A 16,145-nucleotide genomic window follows, 5' to 3' on the forward strand; every position below is an offset into this window, starting at 1 on the left:
AACTGAAGCCACTGTCATTCTTGCGGTGCTAACGACACTCGTTATACACATCGTTGGTCCTACGAAAACCCAAGTGACATCGTGGAAACACGTTTTTAAGCAGGCGTCTCTGTAAATATGCGGTGTGGTATAATTGACAGTCAGCTGACTGCACCTTTTGTGTTTCTCCATCGCCTTAAAAGGCCCCAGTACGTAGACTTTCTCCAAACCGAGCTTCCAGCATTACTATAAGACGTTCCCATGGCTACAAGGGTGGGTTGTCAACTGGAACATTGGCAGGAGCCCTGCACATTCTAGCACATTATCTAAACCTAAACCTAACACCTAGATCGCCACATTTCTCAGTTACCAAGGTTCCCGGACTGCGTCTCTTAAGCGTTTTGTCGTGGTAATATTTGAAAGGGAATGTCTATGACGGAAAAATAAACACAAGTGTCGAATTGATTGTTCACACTATGAATAGTCGTAACCTTATAAAAATGCCAAGAGGCACTAGGAACAGCTACAAATTCTGTTGTCAACAGAAATCGAAAGCACATTGACGTCGGATGTGGACTTCACGAAAATTAACTTTGAATTGAATCATGTGATTTCCTTAACACCTGTGTGTACGCTGCAAAACACAGTTTCAAGAACCACTTTTTCGAAATCCCGAAATTGACTTAGATTGCGACGTATAATTTTGAAAATTGGGTAAAAGTGCGCACAACTTTCCTCTCTAACTAAACAAAACTGAGGCAATCTGCGACCTCAACCTCGGGCTCAGCAACACTTCAGATAGCGATGAGTCGAGACATACGTAAAAAAGCCCAGAACGCGGAAGTTCAAGTGAAGTGTAAGGTGGGTTGATGACGTCACACTGGCACCTAATTTCACCACAGTTCTTCCCAACGCCACCGTGGAAGTGTCACTCGAGAGGAAGGCCGTCATGCCATTCTTACCCACATTTCAGCAATTCGTTTCTCGCCTCTGTGATGGAGGTATGGACTGCGACCCTTAACGATGAAATCACTCGGTTTTCTAATGGGAGATCGAGGATCAGACAGGACGTCGCTCACAATCGCCACGCAAAGGTCTCAGAGAATGGCGTAAAGGGCGTCAATGAAACCAAACCTTTCCTTGAGGCTTTGATTCCCACATATTTCGCGTTAGAAAACGACAGTTAGCTGTATGATACAGGTTGACCTCTGACACTAATGTGCCCCTGTTCTGGACGATTCAACCCTTCTATAACCCCATTGAACGTGATAGCACTCCTTTAATGAGCAGTGTGACCGAAAGTTTTGTTCTGGTGTATGGGGTGAAACCAATAGGGACCGATCAGAACCATTGGACGAAATCTGAATGTGATAAGAAGCAGCAAAGGATGCTTCAGCTTTCTCAGTCGTCCTGGTGCACGATCAAAGGGCTGGGGTGAGGGGGGGGGGGGAGGGGTAATGTTAACACATGCGTGAATCAAATGGCGAAGACTCTCTCTGAAACATCCAGTTCGGCAAATTCTCGGTACCACTCGCCCTCCTTTTTTAATCGTGTAAAAATGTGCATGTACAGAGTCAACCTGTGACAGAGTCCTAGGCGCCTGCAGGCATGCAACCGCCTAGCAAGCCTCGGACGTCACATACGCACTAGCAGGGACTAGAGAAGCTGAGGCTGTCTCCAGACGCCTAGTCCTCTGTCACGGAGTGTCTATGTATGAGTATATGGGTATAAAGTGCTCAACACAGAAGGGCGGGTGGCACCAAGGGAGGTGCGAAACTGGTGGGATCCCTTGTCATTTTATTACCCACATTTCAATTGTGCAACCTCCCGCCCCTCTCCCTGTGATCAGGAGGGCTGAAAAAGTAGAAGTACTCTTTGCCGCTTCGATTCACGTTCAAATTTCATCAAATGGTATCGAAACGTCCCTAGTGGCTCCACCCCGTACACGAGAGAAAAACCTGCAGTGCACTTCGAAGGGAGCGATCAGTTTCATTGACGTTGCTGTCCCATGATGTCCTTATAGAAGAACTGATCCGTACTGGGGTGTCAGAAGTGTCAAGTTAGCCTTGAAGGTCGTCCTGTTTCTCACAGCACTGGGAACCGTCGTTTTCGACCACGAAATGTGTGGGAATCAGCGCCCGAAGGAAAGGGGTAGTTTCATTGATGCCATTTACGCCACTCCCTGAGGACTTTTCGTGACGATTCTGAGCTGTGGTGTGTCTGAAATGTTTTCCTCAGTCTGCTAAAAGAAAACTGAGTGATTTCAACCCAGGGCGTTGCGGTTGTGACCTCCATCGCAGAGGTGTCAAAAGAAAGGGTGAAATGCGGGCAAGAGGATCTTGACATAGACCGGGTTGTTGTTACTGTAAGTGTTGGCATATATTGAAGACGCGATCCAGTAGTGTCTGGACATCGTTGAGCGGGCTGGCGTAGACTAATGACTTTGTGTCCCCATAATTAAAAATCGCGTGAACTGACATCTGCGGAACGGGAAGGTCTAGATGTCAGACCTCCTAGACCACTCAAGTGGTTCTGAAATTGCATCATCAGATTTCAGGCACATAGCGAAGGAAATATTCTGGTGCGCAGTATCTCATATACGACGTTTACAGTCTTTGCTGATTTGGTAATACATAAACAAGAAAACGACGATAATGAGCCCCAATTAATCTTTGTGGTAGGACGTATGGTCCTAGAATTAAGAATGCCTGGCCTTACGTTGACGGAGGAATGATGTTGATCCCCCCTTTCTGTAACTGAATACGCAATTCCATTAGCCCACACATGCAGGTTATGAATGTTCACGCCATCTTTTGTGAATCTGCTACAGTAGTGTCTGGATGCGCTGAAGATGGTATGGATACAGAAACTGTTTTTGTAGTACCACCCAAACAAGATAATGACTCACGCCTTCTGCTGCTGTCAATCGCTGCACTCTGGTTCCAGGTGTTTCGTCCACTAAACGTAACATGTGCTCCCAGATGTGAGGTGTGCAGACTGACAGACGCTGACCCTGTTCACATTGTGGGGTGCCAGAGAACCTGCGTACTGAAGACGCTAAAAGATTGAGCTGAATAGCTTATCAGACGGTACTCTACGATGTGGAAATTTTTCCACGTAGAGCGCATGGGTTCACAGGCTACCTGCTTTTTCTGACCTGTATCAGAAAATAATATCCGCCACACCACTTGCGGAGGAGAACGCTTCAAACACGTGGAAGAGAAAAGAAAATGTATAGAATCATTTGTGTACAGAACAGTACAAATATCACGATAGCAGTAAACAAGAAAATTAAACCACTTTGGTAAGTAGATGCCACACTGCGATACATACGCGGCATTGCAATTAAATTACCGCACACGCTAACAAGACTGAAACAGCAGTACCTCTCACACAATGTGAACAACGCAACGACCTACAGATTACCCATTGATCAGATTTTCGCGCACACTAGCGTACTTCGATACAGCGAGACATATGTAGCTGTGGAAGTACCGACTCTGCCATTACAATATTAGTTTCCTCATTATTTACCTTGTTTGTCACGGAGGCTATCACATTCACATCCAAAATTCAGCAACGACGGGAAGGTCACATGGACATATGACCGGCAGTGCATTACTAGGCAGTTACACACACTTGAAGCTGGAGATAAAAACTATTTGACAGTTCAGATTTCAGTGTTCAGAAGCACACGTCGGAACACACCAAGCAAGTGGAGATGCTCTGTCTGCACTAGCGTTTTAGCTCCACATTCAAGAGGGCTGCTATGTTCTCCTCGATGGTATTGCGCTCGCAAATCAGTATTGGAGGCTGGAGGATGGCTGGGAAAGGGGGAGGGGGGAGGGTAGGTGCTTCAGTACTGCTGCCAACGCAACCTAGTGTGGACATCTGCAGTCTGCTATAGCGCTGGGAGATCAGGAAAAGGCTGGCTCTGTCTTATACAGGCAGGCTAATGGGAATTGGCTGGCGACAGCATGATTGTACCGGAGAAGTATCCCCGCCGACAATAGCTGTACCATAAACTGTTTACAACAGATTTTTGTCATTTGTGTGAGACGGTCTCGTTTACGTGAAAGAGTAACAGTGAAAGGTGGGAGACATTCCTTGGAGGGACAGGTCATAAACACGGCAAAATACGACTCCGGTGTCAGGGCCAGACAAATGACCTGTCACCAATGGGGTAAGGGGTGTGACCGTGTGAAACATTCTGGTCGACAATTGTCGCTATTCGTATCACTTACAAACCTGCAAAACTTACTAACTACGAACTCACCTGCTGGTTCGTCGTACAGACCACAAAGGTGTTGTGATTTTTATTCTCTTTCCTATTCATAGACGAGGCTGCTTTCACGAAGGACGCTATCATCAACCATCAAAACACTCACCTGTGGCCTGTGCAGAATCTCCATTGTTTCAACAGATCCTCGCAATTTTCTTCATTGTGTGGCACGAGTGAGTCCAAGCATGTATTGCTCGTCACGTCTTTCAAGTGACACCAAATGCCAATGGAAAACGTTCGTTTGTCCCCATTTACAAAAAAACTATTCTTAAAGCGGAATTTCATGTGCCCATTCGGCAGAGCGGTTCCAAAGTAATCTAGGACGATATTCGTTTCACCGATATGTATTAACAGGCACAGTAAAACAGGAGGAATAGACAGTACTCGAGCAGCGACTCAGGGTTCCGCCGTGGCCGGCACTGACTGCTAATGGCATGCAGCATCGCTGTTCAGTCACTGCTGGTGAACCGCTTACCCCTTTTGTGTCTCTGTCCCTGTTCAGAGGCAAAACGAATATCGACCTAGACTACTTTCGAACCGCTCTATGGAATGCGCACATAAAACTCCGCGATAAAAATAATTTTGTTTCTAATAGGAAAAATACCGACGCTTTCCTTTGACAACAGGCATCGCACAAAACATATAATGAGCAGTATTTGTTTGGGCTGACTCCAGCTACACATTGCAAGAACGAGGTTCTAAGAATCTTCTGAAACACCAGAGAAAATGCGCTTGACCGCTCTTAGAAGAGACTCGTCGTATAAATACAAGACATTGTTTAAAAAAATTGAAAATTTACTGACCGGTCTACTCACATTTTTACAAAATGCCCTAGGCTAGATATTTTCTATATATAGAGTATATAAATACATATGTAATTTATAAAGGGGGAGCGACGTCGACAAAAATCTCAATTTAATGACTGATTTACTTGAAATTTTTAAGTGATACTCTAATAAACATTCTGATGGGCTACATTCTTTGTTATATAGGGTTTATAAAGCTATGTGTAATACGCACACATATACATTTTATGTAAAGGGGAACCGTTGTTAACAAAAGTCTCGAAAAAGGTCTTGACTGATTTACTTGAAATTTTTACACGATGCCCTAATAAACACTCAGACAGACAAGAGCTACACATTGTCTAAACAGCAACGACCACTTTTTTCATTAAAGTGTGGTTTCGTCGTACTGTTTTGTTTTCATCTTTGTAGTCGGGTGTAACAGGAAACAGGAGACATTGATATCAACGGAGAAGAAGAGATCGTACGTGACCGACATAGGGAGGGAGGAGGGGGAGATAGGCAAACAAAGCGGGTGGGAGCAGATGTACACACAGAGGGGTATGCGGTGGCGGAATAACATCAATAATACTTGCATACGTAATCCGTCTCCAGGAATACTCTTGACACTTAAACGAATCACTGCAGCGGTAAAATACTTTTTATACCATCACAATAATATACTGAGGGAAAAAAATCGCAAAACCAAAAAATAATTCGAGTAATGGAATTTCGGGAATATATTTGTCTAGATAACATAGTTAAGTGATTAACACTGCAATGTACCAGGTTAATGTAAGCGCGAGATAAGTCACTACAAAAGTGAAATGCTGGTACATTAATAACCGGTGTAAGCGCAGACTGTTCAGTGCAAAAATGCGAACGTGTATCCATTGTGTTGTACAGGTACCGGACATACGTTTGTGGAATAGAGTTCCATGCCTGTTGCACTCTCCTTGGTCAATACAGGGACGGTTAATGCTATTTGTGGATGACGCTGGAGCTGTCGTGCAAAGGTATTCCATATGTGCTCGGCTGGAGACAGATCTGGTGCTCGAGTAGGTCCAGACAACATTGTCGATACTCTGTAGAGCAGGTCTGGTTACAACAGCCGTATGCGGGTGAGCGTTATCCTGCTGGAAAACACCCCTTGGAGTGCTGGTCATGAATGGCAGCGCAACAGGTCGAATCGCCAGGCTGACGAACAATTTTACAGTCAGAGTGTATGAGATAACCACGAGAGTGCTCCTATTGTCATACGGTATCGCGCACCAGACAGTGATACAAGGTGTGGGTTCAGAATGCAGACATGTTGGTTGCAGGTCCTCAAGTGGGCTCTGTCTAACCAACACACGGCCATCACTGGCACCGAAGCAGAACCAGCTTTCATCAGAAAACACAAGAGACCTCGACCCTGCCCTCCAGTGAGCTCTCGGTTGACACCACTAAAGCGACAAATGGCGGTGGTTTGGGGTCAGTGGAATGAGACCTCTGTACTTACTGAAGTACTTATAATGGTAATCATCGAGCACGTGCGTAAATTGTGACCCTGTATTACTTCTTTCTACCACATGTTTTAAATACGTACATACGAACAACCTTACGGAATTTCGTAACTGACTGACGTCTTCCTTGTACAAAGATCGAGATATATTGTGCGTATATTTCTAGTATGAAATCGAGAAATTTCTTCAGTGCAGACTCCATATAACTTCTCAGTACTAGTTCATCTACATCTACATTTATACTCCGCAAGCCACCCAACGGTGTGTGGCGGAAGGCCCTTTACGTGCCACTGTCATTACCTCCCTTTTCTGTTCCAGTCGCGTATGGTTCGCGGGAAGAACGACTGTCTGAAAGCCTCCGTGCGCGCTCTAATCTCTCTAATTTTACATTCGTGATCTCCTCGGGAGGTATAAGTTGGGGGAAGCAATATATTCGATACCTCATCCAGAAACGCACCCTCTCGAAACCTGGCGAGCAAGCTACACCGCGATGCAGAGCGCCTCTCTTGCAGAGTCTGCCACTTGAGTTTGTTAAACATCTCCGTAACGCTATCACGGTTACCAAATAGCCCTGTGACGAAACGTGCCGCTCTTCTTTGGATCTTCTCTATCTCCTCCGTCAACCCGATCTGGTACGGATCCCACACTGATGAGCAATACTCAAGTATAGGTCGAACGAGTGTTTTGTAAGCCACCTCCTTTGTTGATGGACTACATTTTCTAAGGACTCTCCCAATGAATCTCAACCTGGTACCCGCCTTACCAACAATTAATTTTATATGATCGTTCCACTTCAAATCGTTCAGCACGCATACTCCGATATTTTACAGAAGTAGCTGCTACCAGTGTTTGTTCCGCTATCATATAATCATACAATAAAGAATCCTTCTTTCTATGTATTCGCAATACATTACATTTGTCTATGTTAAGGGTCAGTTGCCACTCCCTGCACCAAGTGCCTATCCGCTGCAGATCTTCCTGCATTTCGCTACAATTTTCTAATGCAGCAACTTCTCTGTATACTACAGCATCATCCGCGAAAAGCCGCATGGGACTTCCGACACTATCTACAAGGTCATTTATATATATTGTGAAAAGCAATGGTCCCATAACACTCCCCTGTGGCACGCCAGAGGTTACTTTAACGTCTGTAGACGTCTCTCTATTGATAACAACATGCTGTGTTCTGTTTGGCAAAAACTCTTCAATCCAGCCACACAGCTGGTCTGATATCCCGTAGGCTCTTACTTTGTTCATCAGGCGACAGTGTCGAACTGTATCGAACGCCTTCCGGAAGTCAAGAAAAATAGCATCTACCTGGGAGCTTGTATCTAATATTTTCTGGGTCTCATGAACAATTAAAGTTCTCTTGTATACGTAGATTCACACCTATAATATATCTCTGAATTAATACAGAAATAAAATTATATCAGCAACTTTAGTTCTCCAGCATAATTATTAGTAGGAACATAAATATCGAATTATATTCTTTTAACACATAAATGGTTCGAAGAATGAACTACGAGGGTCACTCCAAAAGAAATGCACACTATTTTTTTTAATCCATCTTTTATTCTACATGTTTGAAAGTTTTACGGTGTGTAGATACATCCTTTAGGAACAATATTTTCATTTCTCCACATAATTTCCATCCCTCTCAACTACCTTACGCCATCTTGGAACCAGCTTCTGTATACCCGCATGGTAACATTCTGGACCAACCTGTTGGAGCCACTCTTTGGCAGTGTGCACAAGGGAGTCATCATCTTCAAACCTTGTTCGACGAAGAGAGTCTTTCAGTTTCGCAAAGAGATTATAGTCGCGTGGAGCCAGGTCAGGACTGTAAGGCGCGTGTTTTATTGTTTTTCAGCCGAATTTTGTGATTGCTTCCATGGTTTTTTGACTGACATGTGGCCGTGCATTGTCGTGCAACAGCAAAAACATCCTGCTTTTGCCGATGTGCTCGAACACAACTCAGTCGAGCTTGAAGTAACTTCAGTGTCGTCACATATGCATCAAAATTTATGGTGGTTCCACATGGCATGATGTCCACAAGCAAGAGTCCTTCGGAATCGAAAAACACCGTAGCCATAACTTTTCCAGCAGAAGGTGTGATTTTGAATTTTTTTCTTGGGTGAATTTGCATGATGCCACTCCATTGATTGCCTCTTCATCTCTGGTGAAAAATGATGGAGCCATGTTTCATCACCTGTCACAATTCTCCCAAGAAATTCATCTCCACCATTCTCGTACTGTTCCAAAAGTTCGCTGCATACCGTTTTTCTTGTTTCTTTGTGAGCCACTGTCAACATCCTGGGAACCCACCTGGCACAAACCTTTTTTAGCGCCAACACTTTCAGTATTCTGCAAACACTTCCTTCCCCTATCCCAACGTAGCGTGACAATTCGTTCACTGTGATGCGTCTGTCAGCAGTCACCAATTCGGTAACTCTCTGCACATTGTCTGGAATGTGTGCAGTACGAGGCCTGCCGCTGCGAGGACAATCCTCAATATTGCCGTGCCCACTTTCATCACGCAATCAGCTTGCCCATCGACTAACAGTACTGCAATCGACAGCAGCATCTCCATACACCTTTTTTCAACCTCTTGTGGATGTTTCGCACTGTCTCGTTTTCACAGCACAGGAATTCTATGACAGCACGTTGCTTCTGACGAACGTCAATTGTAGCAGCCATCTTGAAGACATGCCCTGACGGCACCACTCACGGGAACAGGGTGAACTAAGTTTGAAAACAAGCGGGAAGGGTGTATCTACACACTGTAAAACTTTCACAAATACACAATGAAAATGTATTTTTACAATAATAGAGTGAATTTCTTTTGGAGTGACCCTTGTAGTACGGTTTCTCGGAATATAACAACTTATTATGCACGTTTTGCTAATCCTGATTTCAGATAAAAAGTCATTAACGCGTAGATTCCTTTTACTTCTTATGAGTCCATGGTAATATACAAAATAACACAGCATGGGTGAGTGATTCTATTTAGTTTAGTTATACGCCATGTAACGGTGTTCCGCTGGACCGCAAATATATCGTTAACTTCTGCTAATAGTATAATCAGCTTCGCTAAACTCGTGAAATAATCTATCTCTCGTGTCTCCGCGGCAAAAATGTTAAATATATGGGCTATCCTAACGATTGTAATTTTGATTTTATTTACAGTTATTCGAAATTGGTCTAATAACTGCAGGCCTTCCTTTTTTATCGTATAATTACGCTAACCGTAACCAAAGATAAAATTTATCGTCGAATCAGCGACATAATTTCTCCTCTATTATTTATTTATTTCACACAATTAATTTTCTTTATTTCCTATCGTACTATTGAAGTTACTGTGAAGTATTTCGTTTACCTCTATCGCCTACACCAGTAAATTATTTTTTACTTTTATCCCTTTTTCTCAGAATAATAGTCAACAGAGTATACCCATCCAGATGGTCGTAGCACAAACAAACTGCATCTGAACTGGTATCCTCTAACATAGCTAATTGATGTTACTAATATATTTGCCTTCTCTTTTCTTTATATACTTCTTAGAATTTTTTTTTTATTCTTTCATTCTTTGGGGCTCAAGATTAATAAAGACAAAGTCTATTTGCTTCGAATGAGATATTGGGGACTTTATTTTAAAATTCCATTAATCAGAGTTTATTTAATCTTTAATTTTGTACAGCAGATTGTCGTCAGCTGTTAGCGATTTCTGGCAAAACTCAGCCCCAAAACAACAACAGTGCACCATAAAAAAGTTTGGAAACAAAACACCTACGCGCCACCACCCCTTTATGCCATCAATAGTTAAATGATAATTATGCCTCTTGAGGTGTTGACAAACACGTCCCTCAACGTTTCCTAAAATAATGGCCAATCGCCACAATAACGGCACAGTGATAATTCTCCAGCCGCGCGGAGTGGCCGCACGGTTACAGGTACCATGTCACGAATCGCGCGGTCCCTCCTGCCGGAGGTTCGAGTACCCCCTCGGGCATGTGTGTGTGTGTGTGTGTGTGTGTGTGTGTGTGTGTGTGTGTGTGTGTTGTCCTTAGTGTACGTTAGTTTATGTAGTGTGTAAGTCTAGGGACCGATGACATCTCTAAGGTAACTAAATGTTGGCTTTAGGTGTTTTCAAGATTGTATGGTGCCTTAGGAATTCACACACGTTTGAACATTTGAACATAATTCTGCTCAAAAGTCGCATTAATGACTTCCATAACTAAGAAAGCGGGTGTTGGCAGATGTGAAAATTACCGAACAATCAGTTTAATAAGCCACAGCTGCAAAATACTAACACGAATTCTTTACAGACGAGTGGAAAAACTAGTAGAAGCTGATCTCGGAGAAGATCAGTTTGGATTCCGTAGAAATACTGGAACACGTGAGGCAATACTGACCTTACGACTTATCTTAGAAGAAAGATTAAGGAAAGGCAAACCTACGTTTCTAGCATTTGTAGACTTAGAGAAAGCTTTTGACAATGTTGACTGGAATACTCTCTTTCAAATTCTAAAGGTGGCAGGGGTAAAATACAGGGAGCGAAAGGTTATTTACAATTTGTACAGAAACCAGATGGCAGTTATAAGAGTCGAGGGACATGAAAGGGAAGCAGTTGTTGGGAAGGGAGTAAGACAGGGTTGTAGCCTCTCCCCGATGTTATTCAATCTGTATATTGAGCGCGCAGTAAAGGAAACAAAAGAAAAATTCGGAGTAGGTATTAAATGCCATGGAGAAGAAATAAAAACTTTGAGGTTCGCCGATGACATTGTAATTCTGTCAGAGACAGCAAAGGACTTGGAAGAGCAGTTGAATGGAATGGATAGGGTCTTGAAAGGAGGATATAAGATAAACATCAACAAAAGCAAAACGAGGATAATGGAATGTAGTCGAATTAAGTCGGGTGATGCTGAGGGAATTAGATTAGGAAATGAGACACTTAAAGTAGTAAAGGAGTTTTGCTATTTGGGGAGCAAAATAACTGATGATGGTCGAAGTAGAGAGGATATAAAATGTAGACTGGCAATGGCAAGGAAATCGTTTCTGAAGAAGAGAAATTTGTTATCATCGAGTATAGATTTAAGTGTCAGGAAGTCATTTCTGAAAGTATTTGTATGGAGTGTAGCCATGTATCGAAGTGAAACATGGACGATAAATAGTTTGGACAAGAAGAGAATAGAAGCTTTCGAAATGTGGTGCTACAGAAGAATGCTGAAGATTAGATGGGTAGATCACATAACTAATGAGGAAGTATTGAATAGGATTGGGGAGAAGAGAAGTTTGTGGCACAACTTGACCAGAAGAAGGGATCGATTGGCAGGACATCTTCTGAGGCATCAAGGGATCACCAATTTAGTATTGGAGGGCAGCGTGGAGGGTAAAAATCATAGAGGGAGACCAGGAGATGAATACACTAAGCAGATTCAGAAGGATGTAGGCTGCAGTAGGTACTGAGAGATGAAGAAGCTTGCACAGGATAGAGTAGCATGGAGAGCTGCATCAAACCAGTCTCAGGACTGAAGACCACAACAACAACAACAACAACAACAACAACTAAGGGAAAGATCCTTACTGTATTTTCAGACAACATACGTTAAATGAACGAAGAGAGTCTCCGTTTTAAAATCTCTCGGGCCTGTTAAACAAACTATCTTGCTCTCGGGCCTGTTAAACAAACTATCTTGCAACTGAATCAATACCTTTCTCAATGCTAATCACCAATCCAATCTTCAAAACACCTAAAGCCAACATTTAGTTACCTTAGAGAGTTAGTGGGAGCCGAACAGGATGGTTCAGATGGCTCTGAGCACTATGGGACTTAACATCTGTGGTTATCAGCCCCCTAGAACTTAGAGCTACTTAAACCTAACTAACCTAAGGACATCACACACAACCATGCCAGAGGCAGGATTCGAACCTGCGACCGTAGCGGTCACGCGGTTCAAGACTGAAGCGCCTAGAACCGCACGGCCACACCGGCCGGCAGCCGAACAGGACCGCTGGCCATAAGATACGGAATAAATCTGATCATTAACCGATCGCGACAAATTTTCATACTAAAAATGCCAATATAATTGCTTGGACAAGCTTCAACTCCATCAAACCAGAGCTGCAACAACCTAGTATTTCGTATACGCCCGCGCTCTCTCTTTATCGTTATTTCACGAAGATATCCCGTAGTAGCAGTGCTGTCCTACATTTAAAACAAATTCTACGAAAGATAACCAACACTTACTCTACCGCATTTTACCGGTAGAAAACTATGGAGCTTGTAATCTTCCCCCCTCCTTCCTACTTGCAGCTATTGTGCACAATAAGCAAGATCCTTTCTGAAGATATGAGAGGAGCGAAGATTACAATGAAACTTCCTAGTTTACTTAGCTTTTTATGCAGATCTTCTTGTGTAGGGGTCTGGTTCTTGTAGCTGAAAATGTCACATTTTAGGTCCTCACAGTTAATTGATCTAAATAAATTTGAAGATTGGTGTTACACAATTTTTGTCGTTACGTTAATATATTTTTTTCACATTTTAGTATATCGTACAGTCTTTTGATTTTTTAGATTAACAAAGACGAAGTTACCTTGTTCACAAAAAATACAAAAATATGTCCGTTCACATCAGACGCATGCTTACTATTCTCACACTCTGAGGAAATAACAAATTAATTTCTACTAGCTTTAATTTAGATGGTTATTTTATAAATGAATACAGAAATATGTAGTAAACATCACAGTATTACGTACTTAATAACAGAAATTTTAAGTGTTGCAGTAGTTAGTAATTTCAAATGTTTGTAAAAAAATAATTTTAACTCTACATGCAGAACTAATACTTATCGATTATAACATCTAGATTAAAATATTTTATAAAGTAATTCATTTTCATAAATTTTAGCTTGAAATATAATATACGGCGTACAAAATTATATGAAAGTTTTCCGAAAAGCAACTGAGATAATACTGATGTGTCCAGATTTCGAAAAATAATAGTGGTATCGATAACTACTGTTGAGGAAAAGTAATACTAGAGGAGGATGTCCCGTTACAAGCTACAAAATCTCCTAATAGTAGAATTCAAGCGAATGCTACAGTACAAGTGGTCCAGCGACGATGATCTTGCTGCAAGCCGTTGTTGTCTGGCGTTCCCCTGAGACGTTGCGTTAGACGGTGTCTTTGCAGTCCGGGCAGGAGAGAAGCCTATGTCGCAGGCGGTAGTCTCTCCCACCGACTGCCGATGTGCTTAGGAACAAAATCTGGTGCGACCTCAGAGCTGTGGCGACGTGTGGACCATCAAGGATATCATCTATGTTCTCTCAATTCCAGCAGTGAAGAAGTGCTGCGCTGATGACTCAGACCACAGGCCAACGAAATTAAAAAAAAAACTCTTTTTACTTTGATAGCTGATCTTTATATATTTTTATGAGCTGAATCCAAATCTAGCCTTAGTTTCTTTGTATCACCCATAGTTTTCGAGCAATATGCTTTTTATTAAATGGTATAAAAACCCTATGCTATAAGATAAACGGGGAAATTAATGAAACGCTTCGTTACAACATAAGCATGGTTTGTATTTACAATAAGCTACTTCAGGCAATGAAACGTGTTAATAGAGGTTTCACTTGTCAGCTGAAATTTGTTTGTGTTTTCTTTCTCTTTCTTCTTTGGAGCTTCTTGTGTAGCTCTTTCTACGATGAGTCACTTGCTGAACTTCTCGCTGAAGTGACTAACAGTAGTCCCCCATCATGTTGGTGTTCCAACAGCCTTGGTAGCGTTTTTCCCACACTTTAATATCATGGTGAAAACGCTCTCCTTGCTCCTCACTAACATCTCCCATATTGTCCGTTAAGTAATCAAGGTGACTGTTCAGAATGTGAACTTTCAGGCTCATTAAACTTTTATAACATTGTGGCTATAATAGAAACATATTATGGGTCTTTTTCATGTCCTACGAACTTTGTAACGACTTGCTTGAATGATACCCATACTTCTTCCTCATTTAAGGTCATTGTGGATTCAAAGTTAACATCAAACATAAATTTTCTAATGTCAGGTCCGGCAAAGACGCCTTCTTCTAGATTAGCTTCTGAAAGGTGTGGAGACGTTCGGCAGATATACTTAAAACATGGTCCATCTTTAGGCATAGCCTTTACAAACTGTTTCATTAGGCCTAACTTTATATGTAGATGTGGTAGGTGTACGTGTTCAGGATCTACAAGGTTTTGGCGTAGAATGTTCTTCTCATCAGGTTTTAAAGACTCCCTCACAGGCCAGTTCTTTCTGCTCCAGTATTGATCCCTAGCCCTACTGTTTCATTCACATAAGAAACATTGAAATTTGGTAAAGCCATCTTGCTGACCAAGGAGCATGCATGTTGCTTTTAGATCGCCACATATCATCCAACCTTGAGCAGAATAGGATATTTTATTTAGCACTATTTCCAGGTTTTCATAGCTTTTTCTCGTATGTACAGAATGTTCAACTGGTAAAGATGCATATATGTTATCATTGTGTAATAAAACAGCCTCTAAACTAGTTTTGGATTAATCAATAAACAGCCTCCAGTCTTCCTTTTCGCATTCAATATCAAACTCATTCATCAGACTGGGAATGTCTGAGCAGTATACTAAATCACCTTCTTGTTGAAAAAACTTGGAAAATTGCTGCTCTCTGTTTCTACACATGTATATGCTGGTTCCAACCACCAATAAGTTATTTTCTTTTAATCTAGAGACAAGCAATTCAGCTTTTTCTTTCGTTAAGCGCACATCGCTAACCAAATCGTTACGCTCGGTCTGAGAAAACAATTTGGGCTCTAGACTTTCTGTATTACAATGGAATTCATCATCATCTGGTTCATCTAAATCACATTGTACATTAGAAAATACTTCCGTTGGAATAGAATGTAAATCATCTGGTGGTTCAGGAACCGGCAAATCTACACCATACTGGTTGGATGGCAGACGGAAGGTTAGGATAGCTTATTACCTTCTTGTTTTTCGAATTATGCCCAGTAATATCAACGCTGCAAAACAAGCAAACATCGGAATGATTTCTTGGCTCCCTCCATACCATAGGAACAGCAAATCTAAAGGCTTTTTTTCTTCTTTTTGGACCATTTTCTCAGGTCTTCAACACACATAACAAACCTTATGTGGAGCACAAGATTTATCTTGATCACCAAGTTTATATGCAAAGTATGATGGATAAATCTTTTTCACAAAGTCTGTACTGTTTCTTTGGTGGTTTTTAGTCACAAATTCACCACAAATATAACAAAAACTCTCAGCAGAGTTTTTACAACCACGATTAGACAATGTACTGAGCACATGAACAGGAAACGGTAAAGAGAGGTTAGGTTGACAGTTACCAAAACACCATCTGTTAACACAAAAATAGAATCGAACTTTTTTTTTTTTTGCCAGGAAATGTTTTTCAGCAGCGCTACAAACGTCATCTACATTCATCACACCTCCTTTTTAAATTATATTAACTCGAGAAAAGCTGTTAAATTATTTTAAAAATCGCTTAATTTAATAAATTAACTGTAAAATGTGAAGTAATGGTGGGTGATACAGTTTTTTA

The sequence above is a fragment of the Schistocerca americana genome, chromosome 3 (assembly GCF_021461395.2).
Source record: "Schistocerca americana isolate TAMUIC-IGC-003095 chromosome 3, iqSchAmer2.1, whole genome shotgun sequence".
NCBI classification, from domain to species: domain Eukaryota; kingdom Metazoa; phylum Arthropoda; class Insecta; order Orthoptera; family Acrididae; genus Schistocerca; species Schistocerca americana.